The 22,033-nt window shown below is 34.6% G+C and overlaps 1 protein-coding gene across 2 annotated transcripts in view; it reads right to left on the reverse strand.

Moving 5' to 3' along the window:
* Nucleotides 1-22,033, reverse strand: part of LOC149807136 (uncharacterized) — a 126,328-nt gene that overhangs the window by 102,177 nt on the left and 2,118 nt on the right. The gene's annotated exons all lie outside the window — the stretch shown is intronic.

The raw sequence follows: 22,033 nt of genomic DNA on the forward strand, positions 1-22,033 counted from the left end.
AAGCATTATGTATATAAATGATAACTTATACTAAAGCCAGATTGTATTCTTGTGGATTTCTCTGATGTAACTCTGTGTTTACAATTATTTCTTCCTGAATCTGTTACATCATTAACTATTTAAGTGATGTTAGATAGCACTTATAATAATTCCAAAACAAACACAATTCCCCTCAAAATGAGTTGAAAATAACACACATACACAAATGTCAACCTCTAAAACCATCATTATAATACCTTCTAAACCTATGTCAACTTCTGCTCATGTGGCCTTTAATTGTTCTATTTTTTATGGGTTGACAAACTTGTACCATCAACCATAAATCTTGTTTTCTTTTAAAGATTCTCAAAAAGCTAATCTAGAAATAAAGAATTAATTATATCTTATGGACAAGGCTCAGGTGGACAAAGTAATTCAGTTTATACAGAGAACCAAATATGTATGAACTTTCTATATTTGGTGAAAAGAATTAACAAAACATTACAGGTTAAAATAATCTATATAATCTTAGCATTTATCAGCATAGTAATTCATGAAAATGATGAAATTTTTCCATGATTTTCATAACCGGATGGATTATGTTTCACATAAGCATTCATGTCACATGTTACAATCAGTCTGGGAAAATTTGTTGCTGCTTAATCTTGTTTAGCCATATTAAAATTCAGTAACTTATGATCCAGTACTAATTCCTTGTTTAAGCTCATACAAAATCCTTAAAGGAAACACAGTTTCATATAGTTTTTTCATATCAGTAGTATAGCATTATTGGGAATGATAATTACAAACACTAGTATACTTCAGTCTATTCCAGAAATTAAAATTTCAAGGACCCCCCCCTCCTCCTTTATCTAAAAAGAAAGGGCTATATTTTTTGGGAAACAGGTCTGATATCATGATGAAGGATTAGAAAATATAACATGCAATTTACACACTGGTTGACCTTTAGGCACAACTTTTTAGATATAAACGCCACTCATGTATCACGCATCCCAGAATAGACTCTGATATTTAATCTTACAAATCTGAATATACAAATATTCGCCTTTACAGATCATTGACTCAATCATATACAGGACTCAGAAAACATGTTACAGGTTTGGAATTACTGACAAACATTCATAATTTGATTATTCACAATATTTGTTACTCTGAAGTAGCAGCTTCAATCTTACGCCATCCTGTTTCTTTGTAACCCCCTACCAATTTTACATCAATCATTCAACATTGTTAGGGACCCCTTGGCACCAATCAGGTTAGAAATTATGTGTGTGTGTGTGTGATCAAGATTTTTAATGTAGCTTTAAAAAAAAATCAGTCATATCACTACTTTTTCTGCAGTGTGGCAGTTTACAGTGATGTCTAGCACTGGGGCATTATGCCGCAGACATGTAGCATGATGTCCCACCCAGTCACATTATCCTGACACCAGGACGAACAGTCCTAACACTAACTCTTAATGCTGAGCGCCAAGCGAGGCAGCTGTTAGTACCATTTTTGTAAGTCTCTGGTATGACTCGGCAGGGGTTCGAAGCCACGACCTCCCGCTTCGAAGGCAGACACTCTAACCACTAGGCCACCGGAGTGGTCAGTTAGAAATTATAAATCAATGAATGAAATGACTAAGTTCTGTGCATTTTTTATATCCTTGATGCTTTTTGTTTTTAAATCAGTAAGGAGGGTACAAACAAATGAGAGGGTGTGCTAATACTATACTCTCTTTTAAGATTATTCAGCTTTAAATTAACCCCTCATTATTTTGTTAAGAGCTTGTTTTGAGTCAACTTATTTTAATCCCTGGTCATGTTCATCAAGTTGGACATCAACCGTAATGAGAGACACAGTACAGGTAAATGAATTTCTCATAAAGAAAAGCTCAAGAATTATGCCAAAGACTGTGCTTTGGTTTGGTTAAAACCTTTACTGACATTTCATATGAAGAATATTTTGCAGTTTGATCTTTTGAGAACTGGGCCTCGAGAACAAGTTTAATGTCAATGAGGGGTTCTGCAACATGTTATTCAAAAGCTGCTTCATTTACTGGTAAAAATAATACACCATGATATAAGATATAAATAACATGAAATAAACAAGGATAAACTGAATATGGGGTGAATTCTTTAACAAGCTCACAAAAATGAATTTTGATACAAATTTATAGACAAAGTTGATTTCAACAACATGTGGTTCCATGAGACTTGAAATGGCAGTGTAAATTGTGAGAAACAAAGAAGATATTTTGGAACAGATTCTTTCAGAACCACAAAGTTTCAATGCCAAGGTTTATAAGAGTAGTATAGCTCTCCCTCACTATGAACAATATGAGACCCTTTATTATAATGCCAATTGTTGTTATAAGGCATTTATGGTCATGGATCAGATTGAATTAAGTGGTGCCTATATTAATCTTATACTTCAATTATAAGATGGTCTCATGATAAGGCAGTATATGGTTCCTATGGAAAGAGTTATAATTTATCATATACATACTTCATCATACCCTACAGATCCACGAGATAGCATTGTACTGAGGAAGTACTATAACTGATTTGGTCCAGGTATGTGCTGTAGCATTTAATTTTATGTTATCGTGCAGAAACCATTTTTCTTTTATTAGTCATAGTGACCATGACCTTTGATTTTCAAAGCTGGAAATGGATAGGGTGCTTCCTAACTCCAACTGCAAGCCATCCACAATGTTTGTTAATTACAGATGGTGGAAATCTCAAGTAATTCTGCAGAAACCATATTTCTTCTATCAGTCATTAACTTTGACTCTCACCCTTAAATCAATTGGGTTCTTCCTTACTCTAATTGCAAGCCATCCACAAAGTTTGGTAACTGTACATGGTATGTAACTGGAGTTATTGTGCATAAATCAGTGACCCTTAACCTTTTGTTAAATGATTCTTTCATACTCCAAGTACTAGCCATCCACAAAATTTGGTAACTGTAGTTGTTGGGCAACTTAAGTTACTGCACAGAAACAAAACTGACAACAACACAGATGGATTGACAGAAAATATAATAATAATAATAATAATAATAATAATGAGGACTTTGTATAGTGCCTAATCTTTAGAAGCTCTAAGCACTTTACAACATTAGACAACACCTATAACATAAAAAACATAATGATATGATTACAAAAAACAAACACCATGAAATTAGAAAACATAAAAAACATGCTGAAAATGTTTAAGGTAGGAAATGTTATTAGGTCTTTAAGTTTGTTCTTGCAGTTGAAATAAGTGAGTTTTAAGAGCACTCTTGAATGGAATCAGTGTGCCTTTGTGTCTAAGTTCAGTGGGCAATTCATTCCACGTTGCTGGGCTCTGGTATGCAAAAGAACACTGTCCATATGACTTCATTTTTATAGTGGGAATAATTAGTATATGATTGTCAGAAGGGGAGCGTAAGTGCCTTCCTGGTGTGTACACATGGGTGAGGTCTGATAGGTATGTTACACTGGAGTCCGTCAGTTAAACATAGCACAGAGAACACATTTTGTGTTTGATTTTGATGGAATGGATAGCCAGTGCAGGGTAGAGAGTAGCGGGGAGGTGTGCTCTGATCGTGGTACTCTAGGTATGATCCGAGCAGCTGTATTTTTAACTTTTTGAAGTTTCTGAAGTAGATATTGAGATGAACCAGACACAATTGAGTTACAATAGTCCAGTTTTGAACGTAATAATGAACATACAAGTGTTTTAGTGACATCAACTGAAAGATATTTGTGAATGGAGCTGATGCGTCTCAGCTCAAGATATGCAGCCTTGCATATGTTCATGACATGTTGGTGCAACGTGAGAGTACTGTCCAGAGTGACACCTAGGTTTCGTACCGACTGTGTGAATTTAATGTTGGTGTTACTGATATTGATTGTTTGAGGTAAAGGATGTGAATGAGAAAGTCTTTGTGTTGTGATCAGAATGGCCTCAGTTTTATCATTATTCTTCTGTAGCTTGTTACATGTCATCCATGATTTCACATCAGAAATGCACCTCTCTACACCTTGGATGGTAGCATCAACTTCAGTTGGGTGACTAAATTTGTATATTTGGGTATCATCAGCATACAATTAGTGAGACACTGGATGATGATCTATGACACTTGAAAGCAGCTAAATGTATAGAATGAAGATAACAGGTCCAAGAACAGACCCTGTTGAACACCACAACATAGATTAACTGGGCTGGAGTGTATTCCATTTGCAGACACAATTTGTGTCCTGTTGACCAAGTAGGACTTGCACCACAGTAAGGCTGTATCATGAATGCCAAATACATGCTGGAGAAGGTGAAGTAATATATCATGGTCTGTTGTGTCAAATGCTGTAGACAAATCAAGGAGGGTGAGGACTGTAATCCTTCCGCTATCCAAAGCAGAGAGAATGTCATTAACTACTTTTAGAAGAGTGGTTTCAGTACTGTGGCAAGGGTGATATGCAGATTGTCCATTGCTAAAAAGACTGTTTGAATTTAGATGAGATACAAGCTGGGATAGAACAAACTTTTCTAAGATTTTTTATATGAATGGGAGATTAGAATCTGGGCGGTAGTTCTTTAAATCATTATGGTCTAGTGTTGGTTTCTTCAGCAGAGGCTTTTACAATGGCAGTTTTGAAAAATGATGGGAATTCCCTGGATGAGAGAGAGGTATTAATAACATCAGTTAGTGAAGGCAATACTGGATCTAAGCACTCAAGCAGCAGTCATGTTGGAACTGGATCAAGTTCACATGACTTTGGTGCACTCTTCATGACAACTGTATGTACTAAATCCATAGAGACAGGTTCAAATGCTGCTAATGGTTGCCGCTGAAATTCTGTATCCCAACTGTATGGTGACAATGAGTCAATTGAAATTGTGTTGTCAAGCTTATTTCTAATAGTTTGTACTTTGTCACGGAAGAAATTTGCAAACATGTCCGGAAGGTCAACTGGAGAGAAGATAGTTGGAAGTGGTGTACATTTGTTTCTTGACATTAGCTTGTTAGTCATCTCAAAGAGCTCTCTGCAGCTGGAACTTTCCATGATCTTAGTAGTGTAGTGAGCTGATTTCGCTGCAAGGACTATATTTGTGACATTCTTCTTAGTGGATTCATAGATTTGCTTATGAATAGTGAGTCTGGTGGAAAGCCAAAGCCTCTCAGCTTTACGGCGGTCTCTTTTAGCAGTGCGAAGCTGGTCCCTAACACTGCTATACCATGGAGAACACTTATGAATTGATACTCTGCACTTGGTAGCTGGGGCATGTTTGTCGAGCAATAAACACAGGCAGTTATCGAGTTGTTCTGCTGTAGGAGGTAAACAAGTTGTTAGGTTTGCTTGGATGTCATGCATTGTTTGGTTCTATTTATCATACAGAAGTTTCTCTTAGTAGCAGATAAAGGTGGAGGGTTAAGGACTGATACGTCGAGATGGCATATAATGCAGAGGTGATCTGATGCAAGTTTGTGGGATACCAGGGAGGACCGTAGAATGTTATCATCAGGTCTATGAAGAATCCAGTCTAAAATGTGACCATGTTTATGGGTGGGTGGGTTAACTGACTGTTTGAGGTTGAAAACATTAAAAGAATCTATGAGTTTTTATGTGTTTGGGTTTCCAGGACAAAGTGAAAGTTGAAATCTCCAAGAATAATCAGGTTGCCACCTATCAAATTTCCATACTCCAGGAGATTTGGAAACTGCTCCAAAAAGAGAGATTCAGTCAGCTTGTTTTTTCTACTAGGAGGAGGGTGGTATAGGTGGAAAAAATGGACTGATCTTTAGCTCCAATGTGAGCGTGAATGACTTGATGCTGTAACCAGTGGGTGTTAGATCCGTGCACTTGGGGGCTCATCGCCTGATGTCTTTAGCCATGTTTCTGCCAGGAAAAAGACATCGATATTCTGGCCGTTGATAAAATTAACTATTTCTGTGCTCTTTTCCAGTGGTCCTACTGACTGGGCATTGAATAATGCAATACACAGAGGTATCTCTTGGATAGTTGACACAAAGGTTGATGATTTAATAGGGATTTGAATTAGGTTATCTAAATTAATGGTTGAATTTTTAAATTGTTGAGCCAGAAAGGGCATAAGGGAGATAACTGGAATGGGGCACAAGGGAGATAACTGGAAAATATATGTTAGTAACATGATATACTCTGCCTTATGGCATGCATATCAAATGGGACATAACATTTAGGGAAATGTTGGAGATAAAGCAATATGCTCATCCAAGGATTATGGGTTTGATGCCCTGCTCAGGCCAGCTGGGGAGCTGTCCATTTTATGGAAGCAATTTTCAGCTGCAGAGGTATGCAAAAATGTAAAACTGTATTCATTTTTTGCTACCAGTTCCATGTGGGAACAAAGTTCCTACACTGTATAGTGAATGTTTTGAAATTTATTCTAAATATTACAAAGTCAGACCTGTATCACATAATGCCATGCTCTCAGATACAATACAGTCCATTTCAGATTAGACATTTCATAGCTAATGCAGAAAAGTTAAATTAATAATATATGTACTGATAATAATAATAAATACTTTATTTAGAGAAGGTAATTCAGTTAACTACAGAAGTAATCTACCTTGAGGCCTTCTAGCTGTTATGTACAATATATATAGTATATACAACATGATGTGAAAAATCAACTTGACAATAAATGAAATTATCAAGCCTGGAACATGTGCACAGGCATCTGTGAACACATAAACATATATAAAATATAAAATATCTGGCATTGAAAAGTCAAACTGTAAAAATGATGCAAAAGTACAGAAGAGCAGGTAATATTTGTATTACTAGAATTGTTCAACCGTCCTGAGATTTCATCCATTTGAGACATCGATTATCAATTAAGTGTTGCACACATTAAATGAAGAAAAACGTTTAGAATTTTGTTTTGATCCAGTACGATTATTCTTGTAGAATACAATTCATGTATGAATGTGAAAAATACTTGTTGATGAACAATACAATAATACATACATCAATCATATATGTCAATAAATCAATGTAATCTCTCTAATGAATGCAGCTACAAAATGGAATAGAAATTAATTATCAACAGCACTGCACAGCTTCAAATTTTGTGTGAGGATCAATGCATTGTTGTCAAAGTAGATAAATAAGAGGATTTCATTCCAAAATTAGAGAAATCATGACTTAAACACTTTATAGTCTAATTAAAAGTCTTTTGGTAAAAATCCCAGATCATTAATGATCATTCATTCAGTAATGACGTTGAGATTTTCAAGACAGCTGTCCTAGCTGACATATTGGATGTACAGCTGGCACTATTTTATTTAGGCTGAACTAGGTATCATAAGAATTGTATTGGTGAAAACATTTTGATATAGCCCAAATTTTATCTCTAAACATGTTTTGGCTTACATCTGTGAAACTTAATAGCTAACCACTACATGTTTACCCCATCCACCATATCAGAAAATAATTATATGGATGTCCCTGGTAGAGATAACAATATTTCTAAGGTAGCCACCACTGTGGTCATATTGAGGGTTAGTCATTTTCATTTAGGACCAACTAGATAAGAACTCTTCTGTTGAAAGCCCGCCGCCTGCCACCCATGTTAAAATGACTTTCCACTTAAAAGAAGTAGCAAAAACAAAATTTTCAAGATTGCCACAGTTTAGAGAAAATCCCTTTCTAATATGACTGCTCATACAGAAAAGGTAATGATGACATTTTCAAGCTGGCCACTGTGGTGGCAATATTGGACATCAGATCTGCACTAATTTTCATCTAGAAACAAGCAGACATCATAAGATATTTGACTAAAACACCATGTCAATGTGACTTTCTGTTCAGAAGAAGTAGCAAAAACAATAACAAAATTCTCAAGATGACATGATGTGGCAAGCCTTAATGGATGTCAGATTGGTACCATTTTCATTTAGGACCAACTTCACAACATAAGAAGTCTTCAGTGAAAACCTTATGTTGATACAAACATCCATTCAGGAGAAGCAGGGATTAGATTTTCAATATTACCACTATGTAATGACAGTAATATATGTCAGATCGATGCCATTTCATTAAAGAACAAATGGACATGTCAGTATGTGGAGAAGCCTGTTAGTAACTTCCCATGGGTAAGTGGTTCTTATTGTGGTTTTCCTGGGTTCTTCCTCCACCAGTCATACTGGCTGCCATGTATTGCCTAACTTGTGCTGAGAAATGGCATTAAACCCATAAACAACATCATAAGAAGTCTTTTGGTAAAAGCCCCAAGTCAATTTGACTTTCTCTTCAAGAAAAGTTGTGATAACAAGATTTTAAAGTTAATCACTGCTAAACTGAATATCAGATTGACACAATTTTTATTTAGGACCAACTATATGTTGTAAATCTTTTAGTGAAAACCCCATGCTGATATGACCACCAATGTATGACCAGTAGAGATAAGATTTTGAAGATGGCTGCCATGGTGACCATAATGGATGTCAGATGTGCACCATTTCCATTTATGACCAACAAAATTTGATAAGAAGTCTTTAAGTGAAAACCTCAGGTTGATATGACCATCCATTCGGGAGTAAGTGATAATATGATTTTCAAAATAGCCACTGTGGCAGGCATACTGGCTGTCCAAACAGCACCATTTCAATTATGACGAGCCAGATCAAAGCATGAACATGTGTATAAAGTTTCTTGGCAAACCTTTAAAGAGTTTAGGAGGAATAGTCATAACATACTTGTGTTAATGGACTACAAATGACAAACTCTGGTCTATGACAAGTGGAGCTCAAACTGCAAGGCTAATATCCTGACTGAACTAATGGCTGTGGCATACTTTTCATTAGGATACATATAATTTTTTTAGGAAACCTAGCTGAGTATACAATTTGGAGAAACAATACATGTATTAATAAAATAATAAATCAGGCCAAAAGAGCAAACTCCAAAAACATGCTAAATGAAAACAGAATACCCATAAAGCAATTTGGAGAGTTTTCACTGAGTTTAGTGCAGATAATTAAAAACTGAAATTTTCTCTGTCAATCATAGGGCATTTACAATAATAATCCAAGTGTCAGCTCAAATATTTGAATGAATTATGATTTAATGAATTGCTGAAAAACGTCAAGAATCTACAATTTCCCCTGATCATCCAGAACTATAAGTTTTGTTTTGAAAACTTCCAAATGACATAAAGTTTTGAAGTTCTGGAAATTAGTCCTAAATTTGTGTTTAATTATATTTTAAAAAGTGGATGATGTTAAAGTCACAAGACTTGATATGACCAGGGTTACTAAAGGATTTAGCTGCACCTGCTGTAAGAAAGTATTGCTTTTATTTGCTAGTGCAGTAAGGTCAAATAAATTTCCACAGACTTGGAAAACTGCCAATTTAAGTCCACTGCATAAAACTAGAATAAAATGATCATCTAAACAACTACAGACTAATTGTTATCCTTCCTTGTCTTTCCAGATTACTAGAAAAGCATGTACATGATTTGGCTTATCCATTACATTTATCTAAACACTTAGGATCTCATAATCAGTCTGGATTGGACAGAATCACTCATGTGAAACTGCACCATATCAATGATTGATCAATGACAACAAGTATTAGACAAGGGAGAAATGGTTAGTACTATTATGGTTGATTTTTGTAAATCTATGGATCTAGCAGACCATGACATTTTCTTGAAAAACTGAAAATCTGTTAATGTAATGAAAATTCCCCAAACTGGTAATAATAATAATAATAATAATAAAGACTTTATTTAGAGAAGGTAACTCAATTACAGAACTAATCTACCTTGAGACCTTCTATCTGTTACGTACAATATATACAGTATATACAACATGATGTGAAGAGTCTGGCTTGACACTAAATAATTACCGGTAAGTAATTTTAAAATTCAAAGTATCAAGCCTGGAACACATGCACAGGCATCAGTGAAAACATAAACATATAAAACATAAAATATAATCTTGCACTGAAAAATTCAACTATGAAAATGATGTAAAATTACAGAAAAGCAGGCAGTATTTTTTGTACTATAACTGTTCAATTTCCTGAAGATTTCATCCATTTAAGACATTGATTGTGAAAAGATGAAATGCTAGGAGCCTGCCTTATGTCACTGGGAATGTTGTTCCATACCAGTGGACCAGTCTATTGAAAACTTTTTTTTAACAATTCCTTCTTTGGCCTTGGTATAATGTAATTTTTTCTTCTTATGGACCTTATATGTGGAGTACCATCTCTTTTGTGAAAGATTTAGCTCTTACATCACTGATAGAGTGCAAAAGGCATCTCTAAATGGTTACTTTTATGAATATAAAAATATTAATTGTCAAATAATCACATGCTTTTATCCCTGAACCTCTACTATTCATTCTATTCATTAATGATTTGCCAGTAAATATAGGAAATTCAATGTGTTTCCACTGACCTCTATACAAATGACATTACAATTAATCAGGTAAAACAAAAGTTGTACATGAAAATAAAGTTTTAAGATGCTCATAACAGACTTGAAGTACAGAGCAAGGAAAACACTATGATTGTTAACAAAGAACAAAAACCAAAAGCTCTACTGGTTACAACAAAACAAAAATGAGCACGGCTAGATAGTGAAAAACTCCAAGTTGAATTTCACAACATTAACCTTAAAGCTGTGAAACAAGCTTCCACTGCATGTAAAATCTGCTGAAAATACTCCAGTATTTAAGAAGAGATATCCCAAGCATGTATGTGTTTCTAATAGATAATGGAATTCAGTATTTTAAAACTAAACATGTTAAAATACACAGTAATTATTGCTATTTTCATATAATGTACATTGTTATACTCTCCCTAAGAGGGCCTCAAGGGAGAATAGTCCTTGACTAATGAGTCACCCTCTATAAATAAAGCATTATTATTATTATTATTATTATTATTATTATTATTATTAATATGACCTCTCATGACAAAATTCCTCCTGTGTTTGTAGGTGAGAACTGAACTTAGACTATTCACATTAAACATTTATTGATATATGGTGATGAACAGAATATCTACAAATTTTCATAACAATCCATAATAAAAAAAAAAATGCATAATCAGCTGCACTAACAAGATCAAATAATACACTGCATTAAGCTACAACATGAAAGGGCAATAACTCTAACAAACTTGATGGAGTGAATTTACTGATCGATATGCACATCTTCATTTGATGAGCATAATATTTACTAAGTTTCATTTCAATGCATTAAACACTGCAGGACGAGTTGCACTTTTGAAATTGTATCATACATCACATAAAACTACAAGAAAAAATGGGCAATAACTAACAAAAACGGCAGGAGCAAAGTAACTTTTGTATATGTGCATTTTCATGTTGTCATCACCTTATTTACTACATATTATTACATGTGATGGCAATCCAACATAAATTATGGGACAAGCTGTGCCAAAGAGTGCCAGACAGGGGCATAGTAGGATGGAGAGACATAAAGATAACTACAGACCCCTGCCCCTATAAAATTGGGAGTAAAACAATGTGGTGTCACTTTCTACATGAGCTACTAGTACTACAATCAGCCTAATTTTAACTATTGCAATATAATATAGGGAAATATGTGTTGTTGTAGTAGTAGTAATAATAATAAAATAATGACTTTATTTAAGGAGGTTGACAATTATTTACATGGAACTAATCCTAGTTGTGGTTTCTATTATATGCATATTTACATTCAAAGTAAATGATATAAGATTAAACACACACACACATGCACACACACAAACACACACACACACACACACACACACACACACAGAATGAAGTTAACTTTAGAAAATTGTTTATTTTAAAAATGGCCTTGAAAATAATACTGGATGACCATACTGGAAACAATATAGTGACAATGGATACCTTGAAATCCTTTTCAAGAAACTGAAAATCTACCAACGTGATGAAAGCACAGTTAGATGGTTTACTTCATACTTAGGTGAGAGAATACAACATGTTTATATAAACAATGTTCTATCTGAACCTGAAGCAATTAGATATGGAGTACCACAAGGCTCAATTCTAGGTCAACTACTATTTATTTTATTTATTAATGACTTACCACTTTTCCTAAGGATTCAATATCATCTACAGATCTCTATGCAGATGACACAACATTGTCAGACATCCAAAACACAAAGCATGAACTTGAAATTTCTTACAGAATGCCCTAAACAAATTGGACAACTGGTGCACATGCAATGGCATGGTGGTAAATATTGGTAAAACTAAAATATTACTTATCTTAACATGGAATAAAAGGACAAATCTTGATAGTGATGAACTATGTCTGACATTGAAGGATACAAATTTGCAAATGGTCTGTCATGATAGACTACTTGGTGTTTTGGTATATAATAACCTATCATGGACTGAACATATCAAGCCTAACAGTAAAAAAGTCAATTCAAGTTTATGGCTTCTCAGTAGGATAAGACATTTTCTCCCTGAAAGGCACAGGAAACTATTTTATAACAGTTACATACAACCCTATTTAGACTACTGTAGTTCAAATGATAAAAACATAGCAAAGCTGGCACATCTTCAAAAATGAACATTTGTTCTAATATCAATCCAAAAAAAAGCATGGAAAATTTAGCTGTAAGTTAAAAATATTACCTATCAAAGAACGAATCAGTTAGAAAAGCCAAATCAATGTACAGGATATCCAATAATAGTGCTCCTAAATACTGACAATCACTATTCCAGTAAAGGCTATCTGGCAATACTCGCCACCTGCGATCCATTGTCTACCAAACAATATAAAATTCCCCAAATAAGGAATTATTTTTAAAAAGTTTCCAATACTCTGGAACTTTGCTCTGGAATAGTATTCCAGTTGAGATTAGAAATGTCCACTATATTTCCTTCTTCCAAACCTAATATATCAGTGGCGTCACTCTGGTTGGTGTCACCCAGTGCGGTAGCTCATGGTGTCACCTCTATGGTCCTCCTTCCGTAACAGACCATACAGAATCCTTAGTAATGTCATTTTGGTGACACCAAGTGCAGTCCGCACCCCCCGCATCCCCCTAGCGATGCCACTGCTGTGCCTGCTAGTCATGTATTTAACTATGATCGGTTATCCGCTTATGAAATCCGACTAGACCGAACAGTGTGTGCTCTGTAAAATTTGCAATTTTTCATTTTGGTGTCACACCTCTGAAATGGTGTCACCTGGTGCGGTCCGCACCCCCCTAGTGACGCCACTGCAATATATCCAGTGGCTTCAGAGATGCAGCTAAAATAAATAAATTCCATTGTATGAGGGCCTCAAGGTAGATTAGTTCTTAGCTAATTGTGTTTTACTCTTTAAATAAAATTATTATTATTTTTATTGCAAAAAGGTGTATAACTGTGTGATTCTGCCAAGCAGTACATGTATGATAAAGACGTATAATCCTGTGATTCTAAAAAGATGCACAAATACAATGAAAGGCATATAATTGTGTGATTCTGCCAAGCAGTACATGTATAATGCTGTTATTCTGCCAAGAAGTACATGTATCATAAAGGCTAAACCAGCAAACTCCAAACTGAGCTCACAGCCTTCTCAAATACTGTACCTGTGTATTTCAGAAAAATCCAGAATTCCAAGACTTCTTAAATTTAAAACCATCTATCACATTCTTCACTTATTAATCCTACATCCATATTTAAAATGTTAAATGGATCATAAAAGTTTGTACTTGGTTGTTGACTTTACCTACAGGTTAGCCCCCTATCCAATATCAATACATCAAGGCTGTTAAGTATAATAACTATTGGCACTAGAACCACATCATTACCATACCTATCTATATGCATGTTAATATGATATTCAATGGAAACCTTACCATGTAAAGGCATGAGGTGTTTCTAATAGACCTATTCTGAAATGGCTGGAAAACTGAAAGGAAAAAGTACTGTATTTACCCAAATAGTATATGTCCAACTGCAAACAGTGCATAACCTGATCTGCTACTGCATAATGATTTGGTAAATAACGTCTAAGCCACTGCACAGCATAGACCCTGATCTTCTGCTGCATAATGTGTTGGTAAATAATGTCTAAGCCATTGCACAGCATAGAACCTGATCTTCTGCTGCATAATGTGTTGGTAAATAATGTCTAAGCCATTACACATCATAGACCCTGATCTTATGCTGCATAATGTGTTGGTAAATAATGTCTAAGCCATTGCACAGCATAGACCCTGATCTTCTGCTGCATAATGTGTTGGTAAATAACGTCTAAGCCATTGCACAACATAGATCCTGATCTTCTGCTGCATAATGTGTTGGTAAATAATGTCTAAGCCACTGCACAGCATAGACCCTGATCTTCTGCTGCATTAAGTAATGGCTAATATATCTGGATCATGACAACAAAACATAAGTGGTTTGGCTCAAACAGTAATGAAAATGACATCAAGCATTGGTCAAAATATTCTGCAAAAAGGTCCAAAGGGCTGTTTGTGGTCTGGGTTATTGTTCTATGACACACATACAAGTACATGTACATAGTGCAAAGAGAACTGAAGTATTAGCCTTGACCAAGGGCACACTATAGAAACCGACCATAGTTGATCTAATAGCAGGATTTTAACCTGCATTAATCCTTTTGTAAAGTTTTGTATTTTGTTGCAATATTTCACAGAATAATAATCACAATTATGTACAGCAAGAAACTTCGGTTTCCCAACCAGTTATGCATATCACTGGAAGATGTATTTCTACAAATGCCAGAAAAAGGCCTTTACATTCTTCAATTCAGAATAGTATACAATTTTTGACCTATAGTGTAACCAATTAGTCTGATACCTTTGACCTTAAAAACAAGATCCTATGATGAACTACTAGTGTTTAAAATACATTATTACATTACACATGCCTCTAAATTATGCAATTTTCTACAATGCCATCATATAGTGTAAAAGGGATGTTTTCACATGTTGTGATGTGTGAACATGTTTGCCCATGTGATAATGGCATGCTGGAAATGCCCATGCCATTTGAGTAGATAACATTAATTTGCTTATAACATCATTGATGTCTGTCTTTTGAGTTTTTAGCAGTGTTATGAAAAATTTTGCTGGCCTATAAACATTAATATCCTACTTGCTGTAAACATAACCTTTTTTGCTCTAATCAAAATATATATCATTTAGAAAGTATTCTATATTTCTTAAGATATATCCATACTGATGATGTGTGATCATTTAATGCCAATACAATATTCCTAATGAAAAATCAAAGAAAAATAATCCATCATATACACTGATATCGGAGTGGAAAATTTCAGACAAATACATGTGATGGACTTTATTAATGTCCCATTATATGCCCAAAGTTCACCTTTTAAAAATTTGTTAAAACGTAGGCAGTTAGCATATAGCTGGATGACACTTTTCTAAACTAGAAATTTGATAACATGTTTGAAAAAGTGAAGGATGAACTATTTATCATCAAGCATAGGGCTGTCACTATAAAAATATGAATGGGGGTTGGGGTAGAGGAGGCACTCATGTTGAAGAATTGATGGGGGCATCTGCTGGAAAGTTCTGAATCCCTCCTAAACATTTAAGATGTGTTTTCAAGCCATGTTACAGATAGATCATTTGATACTGAATACTTTGTGCCAGTAAGTTGTGAAGTGGGATATTGCCTGGAACACTTGGAAATGCTAAGTTGTTATAGTTATTACAATACCATTGGTATTATCTAATCTTTTTGGCTTCTATTAGATATTTGGTTTTAGTTCACCTAGTAAAATGACATTATATTTTTGGCCAGGATTACCTTAATGTCTATATTACAAACTGAAAAAGTAATCCTTACCCAGAATTTTAGTTGGAAAAAATACAACCCTGTTCAGACATCACTTAAATTCCTACCCCATCGATATTGGAACAACCCTGCCAACAGTTATATAGTGAGCCATCCCCCACCCCACCCACCCCTAGAGCTCTAAACAAACATAGTTGATATGGATCTGATCTATAGAGAGAATACACTGTATGCTTTCATGTAGTACTTCAAACGCAAAAAGCGCTGGTAAAATAATCTACCCTGACAAAATAGGATCAACCAATCAAAACTAGTCAACCATAACAGACAGTGCCATTCAAATATGGTCTAAACAATTTTGATGCAACTGGAATATCATTTGTTGAATGTTGTACAATTCCCCTGATCTAATTTATGCTGATAATTTGTTAGGACTACCCATGTTGCAACTGTTAGGTATGGAGCTTACTTGCAACACACATCTGCAAAACGTTATTCAAATGAAACTGAAAACTGCATAAAGAAGAAAATGTGATTACATGATATACCCTTCATATAATTTTGAAATTAAAAACTTTTTAAGTCTCACATAATGTTCCAACAGATTTGGGTCTATGTTTTTTGTTCTACTCATTACTTCTAACAAACTGCATAGACCCAAATCGGAGTCTATTCAGTTTGCAGTCAGATCTGACTTCTAACAAATGTATGAATAGTGAGAGCTAACTCCTATGTGACAGATTTACACTACTTTCATACGTTGTTTTTAAATAAAAGTTAACTCATCACTGCCAAATTAGCAGCCATCAGTGACTTCCTTTTTTTCAAAGCAATTTATAATTCAGTTAATGAACATCAAAAGGTATGATATATCTTCCTACTTATACCATACAGTTGCAGATTTATTATCAGTTCACCATTTCTTCTAAATACATGCATGTCAAGAGGCTCAAAACTGCAAAGTATTTTTATTTTATTCCATTTGGGAAAAAGGCAGGAATTTCTAAGCATTTTTAGGATTTTTCAGATTTAATTTTTTTATATAGCTTGAATCCTGTATCTACACATACAAAAATTTGGCTCTGGGTGTTATTATGTTGATGATATTTTGCACTGATTCACTATTTTTATTAACTACAAATATATCATATAAAAAATCCTTATTCCTCCAACCAACTGTAGCAGCCAGTATTACCTCAACCCAATTATTGGGAAACATTGTACCAAATGATTGGGTGACTTTCAGAAGGGACTGTGTAAATAGACTGATCTTCTACAAACATTACTATCATACAATGGGACATTCAAAAGGAGATTTTGGCACTTAAACGAAAAGATCCCAGACATGAGCACATCATTGGTAAATGCACTTAAAAGGAATCAAAGTGTCAATTTAACTTATTAGACCACTGTGGATCTAGAAAATTAATGATATCTAACAAAAAAATCTAACAACTGCAAGAAAATTAAACATAGCATCAGACTGTTTTCTACTGTATTTGTATGCATGTTGGTAACCTTTCTACCACCCAACTAAAAACAGTGTCAACTATGATCTATCCTTAAGTCATGTGTCAGAAGAATAGGGTTTATGAATTGGTAATGAATTATGACATTTTTTAGCAAATGTGGGATTAATCTCAACTGAAAAATCACTCTATTCTTCAATGAGATATATCTCAGGTTTTGATAGATGAGGTGGTTTGTAGATCTAATTCTGTATGGATTTATTTCAATAAATCAACAGACTGTATAATCTGCTTTCAAAACCCTATTGTGATTTATTTGTATTTATTTAATGATGAGGCAGTTGGAGCTGAACACTTTCCAAGATAAATGTATACCTTAAGACAACTGACCGGGGTTAGTCTAGACAGGAGTCGAACCAAGGATCCCCAAAATAGTCAAACCATTCATTGCAATGTGGCCAGCTATAAAGCTCTTTATACAAGAGTTCCTCGATAGTACTGACAGTCAACTGGCCAAATGAGAATTTCCATCCCTGACATTCTTGTTCAAACATATTTACAAATAAGTCACTGTGGCCATTATATTGCATGTAAAATTGTCATAATTTTCATTTGGATAACATTGAAACGCTTTTGATGAAAACCCCATTTTCATATAACTATCCATTCAGGAATATTAGTTTCAAGATTTTCAACACGTTAATTGTGGCAGCCATATTTGAGATCAGATGAGCAACATTTTCATTAAAAACAAACAAAATTTAATTAGTCTTCTGGTGAAAACCTAGGGTGACTATTCATCTGGTTTTACACTGGACAGTCCAGCTTTTAGCTACTCTGTCCTCTGTTTAACAAGGTCATTTTTGCGAGTTTTATTAGTGACCACCCAATGAAAACCCCATGGCAACATGACTTTTTATTTAGAAGTAACAATAACAAGAATTTCATGATGGCTGCCATGGTGGTCATACTGGTTATCAGACTGACACCTTTTCACTTAAGTACCAACTAGATATCATAATTATTCTTCTGGTGAAAACCCAATATTATATGACACAATAAAAAGTGTTCCAGCGAAACGCCAATTCTGACTCTCTGTTCAGCACCAACAACAAAATTTTCAAGATGGCTTCTGTGATGGCTCTACTAAAATGTCAGATTGGTCCCAATTTCATTTTGGACCAACTAAACATCAAAAGAGGTTTTTCAGTGAGAACCCTATTCTAATATGACCATCCATACACGTTTGAGGAAGCAATATCTGAACTTTCAGGATGGCCACTGTGGTGACTAGATTGGATGTCCAGGTGGCACCATTTTTACTTAGGACCAACCAGACATCATAAGAAGTCTTCTGGTGGAAATCCCATGTGAATTTGACTATCCATTCAAGGTAGATATAACAAGCTTTTCAAGATGACTGTTGTGGCAACATTATTTGATGTCAGTACAGTATCATTTTTATTTTAGTAGCAATAACAAGATTTTCATGCTGGTTGCTGTGCTGGCCATAATGGCTGTCTTAGCAGCACCCTTTTCATTTAGTACCAAACAGACCTTGGGAAGAACGTGTATGTAATGACAATGGTAATCATCCAAGTAGTTTAAAAAGATGAGCTTTAACAAATTTGTGCTAATGAATGGACAGATGATGAACAACAGCAAATCCCATAAGCTCTCTTCATCTATGAACAGTAAGAGTTAAAGAGCACTTAAATGTCAAATGTAACAAAAAATGCAAAGCATTCAAATAAAGTTTCATAGACACAAACAAATCTTGCACTTATAATATTTTAAGTTGGTTTGTTATTTTTTAATGGCAAATTTGGCACTTTATTTGGTTATATCATGCAGAGCCAAATGGAGCTAACTGCCTTTCCTAAGGATATGCCAAGGCAGCTGACATCATGATCAATGGATTGCGAGTCAGCTGTTCCACCAAATCAGCTACCATTACTCCCTTTAAGCTGTTTCAGATCATAATTTTCTTTTTAAAAATGCAAGTACCGGTAACAGCTAAAACATTTTTTAAAATATTAGGAATTTCCTTACAATTATTGTGAAATATACAAAAAAGAAATAAATTTTAAAAATTATTGCCCAGTTCAAATGTCTGCTGGAGCATGAGCATAGAATTGGAGCTCAAGGGTTCCAAGTCTTTTCCAAAAATACTCCAGCATTAAAACACTTAAAACTAAGCAAATTGTGTGTGTGTGTGTGTGTGTGTGTTCCTTATCTGGATTTATAACATAGCTTTAACAAATTTTCAGTCATATTGCTATGATGTCTGTAGTGTGGCAGCTAATAGTAATGTCTAGCACCACGGCATCATGCTGCAGACACGTAGTATGATGTCCCACCCAGTCACATTATCCCAACACTAGGCTGACACTAAGCTCTTAATGCTGAACAGCTAGCGAGGCCACTGTTAGCACCATTTTTACAAGTCTTTGGTATGACTTGGCCGTGGTTCAAACCCACATCCTTCTGCATCCAACGTGGATGCTCTAACCACTAGGACACAGGAGTGGTCTAAGCAAATTGTATATAATTGTTATTCTCATATAATCGTTTACAAAATATAGCTAGGTAGGTTTGCAGATATAGAGGCAGAGAGAATGAAAAATCAATTAATCACTCTATATATATATATATATATATATATATATATATATATATATATATATAACTTCTGCAAAGTTGTTCAACAAATTTCAAGGAAAACATTTTTATATTTCACAGTCAATAAGACAGCTCATTTTGATTTTGTAGAAACATTTAAGATTCAAAGTCACCAGATCCAGCACTGCTGCAATAATCAAATCATACACAATTTATTGTGTCATTTACAGTCAACAACAGAAAGATGACACTGATATTTATTTAACTGATTACAAGTTAAATTCAAAGCTTGAAATTTTCAAGTCAAATCTTAAAGACATTCTCAAGAGTTATCACATCCATGGTTAGGGTGAAATATATAATTGCAGATGCAGTGACAATCTTCTCACAAAATTAGCAGCCACTGACATTAAATTTATTGAGGAATCCTAGAAATAACATATCTGAAATCATAAGTCATCATCTTACAAATAATGTGTCACCATATCTATGACATAACATGATATCATTACATTCCAAAATCAGAGTAAATTTATGCTGTTGATGCTGGATGTTTGTGTCCATTAGAATTTTAAATGTCATTAAGATTCTCTTATATTGGCTTGAGGATGATTCAATAAGAGCAATTCTTTAAGGAAATGAGAAGATATTTGTCATGAATCAGTGAAATTGTTACCAGGAGGTTTTGTGTCAAGATCTAACACAGAATAATGCATATGTGTCCTAGTTAGATCTTTTCAAATAAATATATGTTCTGTTAATCTTGTAATGAATATGTAAAAGAATAAAACAAAACTCTTGAATAATCAAAAATGTAAAACAAATCCAGAAATTTTTCATTATTATTTGTTTATGCTACATAAAGTTACAATATAAAACAGGATACAACAAAGACATTGCTTTAGTCTTTCCTATGATGATAAGGTAAATATCAAGCATCCCTCCTAGCAAATGTCAAGCACCAGACCCACAACGGAATCTGAGACTGTTGATGATTAGAATGCTAAGTACCCAATCCCACAGCAGACTCATTGAAGGGTGATGCCAAGCACCAATCCAATAGTAGAATCTGATACAATGATTTTAGATACAGTCTGAAGATTATCTAAACTACATGTTTTTACTATCCATGCTTGGATTTCCTCAATATTCATGTTAAAACTGGAAACTATGAATTTAAGCACCCAAAGGTAAAATTATACAATATCAATCCAATGAAGCTACAATGCACTACATGAAGACATATTCAATTCTTGTGCATTTTTGTAAGTTGAAAATGCAACACAGTACAGAGTATAAACATGCACACACACACAGAATCTACCAGTAACTGAAACATGCAGCTAGTAGAACAATGATTAAACATCACAAATTGAAATAAAAACATGTATTGAGAAGGACTTTTTTCTTATTATTCAATCAAATTTAAAATATTCATACTTTGATACCACTTGAACTAAATAAATGCAAAACAAAATTGCTTTAAAATCTGTAAAACTGTGTTGTATTTATGGATATTATTGGTGTCAATAGCATGACAACTGTAGTTCTCCTTACATGGCACTAATAAAACAGAGTCTACCAATAAAAAGACAATTCACATTCTAAATTTCACATAAAAATGGAACGTTTATAATCTAGCCTGAGTACATTTTATTCCTAAAAACTGGCAAAAAAATGGATTTATTCTGCCCTCTTTATCATTGATTAGCCACTGTGTACTCTTTTTATTCTTTTGCCAGGGCCTCTCAGAAATAGGTTGGGGACTCCGAAGTTCCACAAATGAAGAGTCCTGAAGCTCAGTTGATAGCCATCGGCATATTTTTGACTAGCAGCACAATGCATCCATGGTTTAAATAAGGCAGCCCGAGAACCAGTTCTCAGAGCATACTACCTGAAAATCAATATCATCATGAAGAGATCTCGGAAATGCTTAATTACGCGTATTTGGATGCCAATTTTTGATCTGGGACACAGAAAATCACCGAGGCGGGAGTCCTCCATATGCATGTAATAGGTGTGTGGCAAAATTCAAAGACTTGCTAGTCCTGTTTCAGCCACCTGCTTCGTGGGAAAATGTGTTGATCAATTAGCTGTGCTGATATTTACAATGACAGAATTCAGTGACTGAAAGATCCCTTGATGTAC

The sequence above is a fragment of the Sinohyriopsis cumingii genome, chromosome 1 (genome assembly GCF_028554795.1).
Source record: "Sinohyriopsis cumingii isolate HCF-2022 chromosome 1, ASM2855479v2, whole genome shotgun sequence".
In the NCBI taxonomy this organism is placed as follows: Eukaryota; Metazoa; Mollusca; class Bivalvia; order Unionida; family Unionidae; genus Sinohyriopsis; species Sinohyriopsis cumingii.